This window comes from Oncorhynchus nerka, unplaced genomic scaffold (genome assembly GCF_034236695.1).
Source record: "Oncorhynchus nerka isolate Pitt River unplaced genomic scaffold, Oner_Uvic_2.0 unplaced_scaffold_1052, whole genome shotgun sequence".
Lineage (NCBI taxonomy): Eukaryota > Metazoa > Chordata > Actinopteri > Salmoniformes > Salmonidae > Oncorhynchus > Oncorhynchus nerka.
In genome coordinates this window covers 153,200-162,500 of record NW_027040260.1, presented here as the reverse complement: position 1 = coordinate 162,500, position 9,301 = coordinate 153,200, and the positions used below count along the sequence as shown (strand labels likewise).

The 9,301-nt window shown below is 47.5% G+C and overlaps 1 pseudogene; it reads right to left on the bottom strand.

Annotated features, from left to right (window-relative positions):
- The window catches only part of LOC135570188 (E3 ubiquitin-protein ligase TRAF7-like), a 29,870-nt pseudogene extending 27,705 nt beyond the window's left edge, over positions 1-2,165 (bottom strand).
- Positions 2,166-9,301: the final 7,136 nt, after the last annotated feature.

Below are 9,301 nucleotides of genomic sequence, written 5' to 3'. Positions count from 1 at the left end.
TCCATACCGAAACAGACTAGTCCTCCAGCTGGTTAGCTTTTAGCTGTAGAGACTTAGCTAGCTATCATACCAAAACAGACTAGTCCTCCAGCTGGTTAGCTTTTAGCTGTAGAGACTTAGCTAGCTATCATACCAAAACAGACTAGTCCTCCAGCTGGTTAGCTTTTAGCTGTAGAGACTTAGCTAGCTATCATACCGAAACAGACTAGTCCTCCAGCTGGTTAGCTTTTAGCTGTAGAGACTTAGCTAGCTATCATACCAAAACAGACTAGTCCTCCAGCTGGTTAGCTTTTAGCTGTAGAGACTTAGCTAGCTATCATACCGAAACAGACTAGTCCTCCTTGCTGGTTAGCTTTTAGCTGTAGAGACTTAGCTAGCTATCATACCAAAACAGACTAGTCCTCCTGCTGGTTAGCTGGTTAGCTTTTAGCTGTAGAGACTTAGCTAGCTATCATAACAAAACAGACTAGTCCTCCAGCTGGTTAGCTTTTAGCTGTAGAGACTTAGCTAGCTATCAAAACAAAACAGACTAGTCCTCCTGCTGGTTAGCTTTTAGCTGTAGAGACTTAGCTAGTTATCATACCAAAACAGACTAGTCCTCCAGCTGGTTAGCTTTTAGCTGTAGAGACTTAGCTAGCTATCATACCGAAACAGACTAGTCCTCCTTGCTGGTTAGCTTTTAGCTGTAGAGACTTAGCTAGCTATCATACCAAAACAGACTAGTCCTCCTGCTGGTTAGCTGGTTAGCTTTTAGCTGTAGAGACTTAGCTAGCTATCATAACAAAACAGACTAGTCCTCCAGCTGGTTAGCTTTTAGCTGTAGAGACTTAGCTAGCTATCAAAACAAAACAGACTAGTCCTCCTGCTGGTTAGCTTTTAGCTGTAGAGACTTAGCTAGTTATCATACCTAAACAGACTAGTCCTCCTGCTGGTTAGCTTTTAGCTGTAGAGACTTAGCTAGTTATCATACCAAAACAGACTAGTCCTCCAGCTGGTTAGCTGGTTAGCTTTTAGCTGTATAGATTTAGCTAGCTATCATACCGAAACAGACTAGTCCTCCTGCTGGTTAGCTGGTTAGCTTTTAGCTGTAGAGATTTAGCTAGCTATCATACCGAAACAGGCTAGTCCTCCAGCTGGTTAGCTGGTTAGCTTTTAGCTGTAGAGACTTAGCTAGTTAACATACCGAAACAGACTAATCCTCCTGCTGGTTAGCTTTTAGCTGTAGAGACTTAGCTAGTTATCATAACAAAACAGACTAGTCCTCCAGCTGGTTGGCTTTTAGCTGTAGAGGCTTAGCTAGCTATCATAACAAAACAGACTAGTCCTCCAGCTGGTTAGCTGGTTAGCTTTCAGCTGAAGAGACTTAGCTAGTTATCATACCAAAGCAAACTAGTCCTCCAGCTGGTTAGCTTTCAGCTGAAGAGACTTAGCTAGTTATCATACCAAAGCAAACTAGTCCTCCAGCTGGTTAGCTTTCAGCTGTAGATACTTAGCTAGTTATCATACCGAAACAGACTAGTCCTCCAGCTGATTAGCTAGTTAACATACCGAAACAGACTAGTCCTCCAGCTGGTTAGCTTTTAGCTGTAGAGACTTAGCTAGTTATCATACCGAAACAGACTAGTCCTCCAGCTGGTTAGCTTTTAGCTGTAGAGACTTAGCTAGTTATCATACCGAAACAGACTAGTTAGTTAAATGAGCAAATCACTGCCATGAATCATTTCACCGATTCTTGTCGCACAAACCGTTTTTCCTCCAAAACGGGAGAATCTATTGGGACAGATTTCTTCCTGTTTTGTTTTGTGTTCTTTAAAAAATAAAATAAAAAGGTAAACTGTTTCCATAATGAATAAGTTACACTCCATGAATAGTTGGCTAGCTGGAAGAAATCTATCTAGCTGCTTGAAATCACGTTACAGCTGTCGGGTATGTGTGTGCGATGTTAACTGATCGCAAACACTGCAACAAACAGATAGATATTTAATTAACTATGCTGTTTACCAATGATATGGCACATTTAACATAATCACAATTCGTGAGTGATCTTACCATTGTGTTAAATCGTAGTTAACTGTGTAGTTGAAATGCTCCTTTTTCTCTCTTTCACGCCTCAAAACAACAAGCAGTCGGAGAGAAGCGGAAGTCCTCTCGACCGTGTACGTCGGATACAGGGGTCAAAGACCGCAATGTATCATGGGTATAATTTTTTGGGGGGTGGGGGGGACTGACTGATCTACAAATAATAATGAGTATTATTTTTTATTTTTTTATGATGTAAAGTGATTTTTTTTTGTAGATTAGTCAGTCGTTATTGACGCTCTCGAACAACGGGCCCTCTATTTCATACGGCTCAGAGTGTAACCAAACGGGACTACAATACCCATAAGGCCCTGTTCCAGAAGACTTAACAGTTCATCATGCAGCTTTTAGCACAGATGGAACAATGAGACAGATTTAATCGGATGTATAAATGTGAAGCATCCGGTTGGCGTTTAAACCCCACTCACTACCAAATATGGTAGTGAGAGGAAGCCCAGTGGCTGACAGTGGGAGAAGAGATGGATTTTGGGCCTGACATTCTGCAAATTTATTCATCGATTAAACATTTCAATACAGTCTTTCTTTTTTTCCCAAAACTACAATCTGTTACGAACATAGTGGATTAAGTTTTGTAGAAGTTTGGCCTAAGTTTCCCAAAAAATGGTGTTGTTTAGAAAGCGTGCCAAGGCATATTTAGTTATTGCACACGCACACTTCAGAGTAGGCGTTTGCCAAAGGAAATATGTAAATAAATTCTAGAAGGCGCCAATTGGATCTCGCTAGCTCCTGCTTGGTTCTGCCCACCATAAAAATATCTAATTTGTTCTCATTTGAAACGACAGGCTGTGGTCTATCTTGGTTTAGTTATAAAAAAAAATAATCTTTGGCTTTAGAGTTCAGATCATGGAATTCCGAACACGTAAGGCACCTTAATTGAGGAGGGAGGGGCTCGTGGAAAATGGCTGGAGCGGACTAGGGTGGAATGGTATCTAATACGTCAAACACGTGGTGTTTGACGACATCATTCCATTCACCATTCATTAATAATATGAGCCTTCCTCCCCTTTTTTAATTTAACCTTTATTTTATTTACTAAGGCAAGTCAGTTAATTAAGAACAAATTCTTATTTTCAAAGACGGCCTAGGAACAGTGGGTTGACTGTCTGTTCAGGGGCAGAACGACAGATTTGTACCTTGTCAGCTCGGGGATTTGAACATGCAACCTTCCGGTTACTAGTCCAACGCTCTAACCACTAGGCTACGCTGCTGCCTCTACACTCTAACCACTAGGCTACGCTGCCACCTCTACACTCTAACCACTAGGCTACGCTGCCACCTCTACACTCTAACCACTAGGCTACGCTGCCGCCTCTACACTCTAACCACTAGGCTACGCTGCCGCCTCTACACTCTAACCACTAGGCTACCCTGCCGCCTCTACACTCTAACCACTAGGCTACGCTGCTGCCTCTACACTCTAACCACTAGGCTACGCTGCCACCTCTACACTCTAACCACTAGGCTACGCTGCCACCTCTACACTCTAACCACTAGGCTACGCTGCCGCCTCTACACTCTAACCACTAGGCTACGCTGCCGCCTCTACACTCTAACCACTAGGCTACCCTGCCGCCTCTACACTCTAACCACTAGGCTACCCTGCCGCCTCTCCACTCTAACCACTAGCCGCCTCTACACTCTAACCACTAGGCTACGCTGCCGCCTCTACACTCTAACCACTAGGCTACGCTGCCGCCTCTACACTCTAACCACTAGGCTACGCTGCCGCCTCTACACTCTAACCACTAGGCTACGCTGCCGCCTCTACACTCTAACCACTAGGCTACCCTGCCGCCTCTCCACTCTAACCACTAGGCTACGCTGCCGCCTCTACACTCTAACCACTAGGCTACCCTGCCGCCTCTACACTCTAACCACTAGGCTACGCTGCCGCCTCTACACTCTAACCACTAGGCTACCCTGCCGCCTCTACACTCTAACCACTAGACTACCCTGCCACCTCTACACTCTAACCACTAGGCTACTCAGCCGCCTCTCCACTCTAACCACTAGGCTACCCTGCCGCCTCTACACTCTAACCACTAGGCTACCCTGCCACCTCTACACTCTAACCACCACTAGGCTACCCTGCCGCCTCTACACTCTAACCACTAGGCTACGCTGCCGCCTCTACACTCTAACCACTAGGCTACGCTGCCGCCTCTACACTCTAACCACTAGGCTACGCCTGCCGCCTCGCCTCTACACTCTAACCACTAGGCTACGCTGCCGCCACTCTACACTCTAACCACTAGGCTACCCTGCCGCCTCTACACTCTAACCACTAGGCTACCCTGCCGCCTCTACACTCTAACCACTAGGCTACGCTGCCGCCTCTACACTCTAACCACTAGGCTACGCTGCCGCCTCTACACTCTAACCACTAGGCTACGCTGCCGCCTCTACACTCTAACCACTAGGCTACCCTGCCGCCTCTACACTCTAACCACTAGGCTACCCTGCCGCCTCTAACCACTCTAACCACTAGGCTACTCTGCCGCCTCTACACTCTAACCACTAGGCTACCCTGCCGCCTCTCTACCACTCTAACCCCACTAGGCTACGCTGCCGCCTCTACACTCTAACCACTAGGCTACGCTGCCGCCTCTACACTCTAACCACTAGGCTACCCTGCCGCCACTACACTCTAACCACTAGGCTACCCTGCCGCCTCTACACTCTAACCACTAGGCTACCCTGCCGCCTCTACACTCTAACCACTAGGCTACGCTGCCGCCTCTACACTCTAACCACTAGGCTACTCAGCCGCCTCTACACTCTAACCACTAGGCTACGCTGCCGCCTCTACACTCTAACCACTAGGCTACGCTGCCGCCTCTACACTCTAACCACTAGGCTACCCTGCCGCCTCTGCACTCTAACCACTAGGCTACCCTGCCGCCTCTACACTCTAACCACTAGGCTACCCTGCCGCCTCTACACTCTAACCACTAGGCTACCCTGCCGCCTCTGCACTCTAACCACTAGGCTACGCTGCCACGCCTCTACACTCTAACCACTAGGCTACTCAGCAGCCTCCTCTGGTTTCTACCGTGTGTCCGGATTCCCTTTTCCCCAGGCTATATTCAAATGACAGTATGGTGGAATAGGCTAAGTATGATAACAACACAACAACATCTGATGGCAGTAGCTAACTAGCCTGCTAACCTCTGTAGCTAACTAGCCAGCTATCCTCTGTAGCTAACGAGCCAGCTATCTACATTTACATTTACATTTAAGTCATTTAGCAGACGCTCTTATCCAGAGCGACTTACAAATTGGTGCATTCACCTTATGACCTCCAGTGGAACAGTAGTGCATCTAGATCTTTTCAGGGGGAGGGGGGGTGAGAGGGATTACTTTATCCTATCCTAGGTATTCCTTAAAGAGGTGGGGTATCCTCTGTAGCTAACTAGCCAGCTAACCTCTGTAGCTAACGAGCCAGCTATCCTCTGTAGCTAACGAGCCAGCTATATTCTGTAGCTAACTAGCCAGCCAACCTCGGTAGCTAACTAGCCAGCTAACCTCTGTAGCTAACTAGCCAGCTAGCCTATATAGCTGACTAGCCAGCTAACCTCTGTAGTTAACTAGCCAGCTAAACTCTGTAGCTAACCAGCCAGCTAACCTCTGTAGCTAACTAGCCAGCCAACCTCGGTAGCTAACTAGCCAGCTAACCTCTGTAGTTAACTAGCCAGCTAGCCTATGTAGCTGACTAGCCAGCTAACCTCTGTAGCTAACTAGCCAGCTAACCTCTGTAATTAGCCAGCTAACCTCTGTACCTAACTAGCCAGCTAACCTCTGTAGCTAACGAGCCAGCCAACCTCTGTAGTTAACTAGCCAGCTAACCTCTGTAGCTAACTAGCCAGCTGACCTCTGTAGCTAACTAGCAAGCTAGCAAGCAACGCCTCGATCACACCAACAGCGTCATCGCAGAAAATAGTACGCAGCATCATCAGGATATGTTTGCAACAAAAGTTCCACATTCACCTTCTGCTACCATTTCTGTCAAACCGTCTACACGCAAACAGTTTGACACATAGGGCGAGTGAGAAAACCACCTCTACCATCAGTCCTATTAGCCAACGTGCAACCATTGGACAACAAAAAGGACGAGCTCCGTTCGAGACTATCCTACGGGACATTAAAAAACCTTAATATCTTATGTTTCACCGAGTCGTGGCGGAACGACGACACGGATAACATACAGCTGGCTGGGTTTTCCGTGCATCGGCAAGGCAGAACAGCTACCTCCGGTAAGACAAGGGGTGGCGGTCTGTGTCTATTTGTAAATAACGGCTGTTGCACAAAATCTAATATTAAAAGAAGTCTCTCTGTTTTGCTCGCCTGAGGTAGAGTATCTCATGATAAGCTGTAGACAAACACTATCCACCAAGAGAGTCATCTGTATTATTCGTAGCCGTCTATTGACCACCACAGACCGATGCTGACACTAAGACCCACTCAACCAGCTGTATAAGGCCACTCAACCAGCTGTATAAGGCCACTCAACCAGCTGTATAAGGCCACTCAACCAGCTGTATAAGGCCACTCAACCAGCTGTATAAAGGCCACTCAACCAGCTGTATGAAGGCCACTCAACCAGCTGTATAAGGCCACTCAACCAGCTGTATAAAGGCCACTCAACCAGCTGTATAAGCCCACTCAACCAGCTGTATAAAGGCCACTCAACCAGCTGTATAAGGCCACTCAACCAGCTGTATAAGCCCACTCAACCAGCTGTATAAGGCCACTCAACCAGCTGTATGAAGGCCACTCAACCAGCTGTATAAAGGCCACTCAACCAGCTGTAGAAAGGCCACTCAACCAGCTGTATAAAGGCCACTCAACCAGCTGTATAAGGCCACTCAACCAGCTGTATAAGCCCACTCAACCAGCTGTATAAGGCCACTCAACCAGCTGTATGAAGGCCACTCAACCAGCTGTATAAAGGCCACTCAACCAGCTGTATAAGGCCACACTCAACCAGCTGTATAAAGGCCACTCAACCAGCTGTATAAAGGTCAATCAACCAGCTGTATAAGCCCACTCAACCAGCTGTATAAGGCCACTCAACCAGCTGTATAAGGCCACTCAACCAGCTGTATAAAGGCCACTCAACCAGCTGTATAAGGCCACTCAACCAGCTGTATAAGGCCACTCAACCAGCTGTATAAAGGCCACTCAACCAGCTGTATAAAGGCCACTCAACGAGCTGTATAAAGGCCACTCAACCAGCTGTATAAGGCCACTCAACCAGCTGTATAAGGCCACTCAACCAGCTGTATAAGGCCACTCAACCAGCTGTATAAGGCCACTCAACCAGCTGTATAAGGCCACTCAACCAGCTGTATGAAGGCCACTCAACCAGCTGTATAAAGGCCACTCAACCAGCTGTATAAGGCCACTCAACCAGCTGTATAAGGCCACTCAACCAGCTGTATAAGGCCACTCAACCAGCTGTATAAGCCCACTCAACCAGCTGTATAAAGGCCACTCAACCAGCTGTATAAGGCCACTCAACCAGCTGTATAAGCCCACTCAACCAGCTGTATAAGGCCACTCAACCAGCTGTATGAAGGCCACTCAACCAGCTGTATAAAGGCCACTCAACCAGCTGTAGAAAGGCCACTCAACCAGCTGTATAAGCCCACTCAACCAGCTGTATAAGGCCACTCAACCAGCTGTATGAAGGCCACTCAACCAGCTGTATAAAGGCCACTCAACCAGCTGTAGAAAGGCCACTCAACCAGCTGTATAAAGGCCACTCAACCAGCTGTATAAGGCCACTCAACCAGCTGTATAAAGGTCAATCAACCAGCTGTATAAGCCCACTCAACCAGCTGTATAAGGCCACTCAACCAGCTGTATAAAGGCCACTCAACCAGCTGTATAAAGGCCACTCAACCAGCTGTATAAGCCCACTCAACCAGCTGTATAAGGCCACTCAACCAGCTGTATAAAGGCCACTCAACCAGCTGCATAAAGGCCACTCAACCAGCTGTATAAAGGCCACTCAACCAGCTGTATAAGGCCACTCAACCAGCTGTATAAGGCCACTCAACCAGCTGTACAAGGCCACTCAACCAGCTGTATAAGGCCACTCAACCAGTTATATAAGCCCACTCAACCAGCTGTATAAGGCCACTCAACCAGCTGTATAAAGGCCACTCAACCAGCTGTATAAATGCCACTCAACCAGCTGTATAAAGGCCACTCAACCAGCTGTATAAGGCCACTCAACCAGCTGTATAAGGCCACTCAACCAGCTGTATAAGGCCACTCAACCAGCTGTATAAAGGCCACTCAACCAGCTGTATAAGGCCACTCAACCAGCTGTATAAAGGCCACTCAACCAGCTGTATAAGGCCACTCAACCAGCTGTATAAGGCCACTCAACCAGCTGTATAAAGGCCACTCAACCAGCTGTATAAGGCCACTCAACCAGCTGTATAAAGGCCACTCAACCAGCTGTATAAGGCCACTCAACCAGCTGTATAAAGGCCACTCAACCAGCTGTATAAGGCCACTCAACCAGCTGTATAAAGGCCACTCAACCAGCTGTATAAGGCCACTCAACCAGCTGTATACGGCCATTAGCAAACAGGAAAATGCTCACCAGAAGCGGCGCTCCTAGTGGCCGGGGACTTTAATGCAGGCAAACTGAAATCAGTTTTACCTCATTTCTACCACCATGTCACATGTGCAACCAGAGGGGGAAACAACTCTAGACCACTTTTACTCCACCCACACACAGAGAGATGTGTACAAAGCTCTCCAACGCCCTCCATCTCAGTGTGTGTATTTGTGTGTGTGTGTCTGTGTGTATTTGGGTGTGTGTGTATTTGCGTGTGTGTGTCAGTTTGTCTGTCGGTGTGTGTATGTGTCTGTCTGTCCTGTGTGTGTGTGTGTGTGTCTGTGTGTCTGTGTGTGTGTGTGTGTGTGTATTTGTGTGTGCGTGTCTGTGTGTATTTGGGTGTGTAAGCGTGTGTGTGTCAGTTTGTCTGTCTGTGTGTGTATGTGTCTGTCTGTCCTGTGTGTGTGTGTGTGTGTGTGTGTGTGTGTGTGTGTGTGTGTGTGTGTGTGTCTGTGTGTGTGTGTGTGTGTGTGTGTGTGTGTGTGTGTGTGTGTGTGTGTGTGTGTGTGTGTGTGTGTGTGTGTGTGTGTGTGTGTGTGTGTGTGTGTGTGTGTGTGTGTGTGTGTT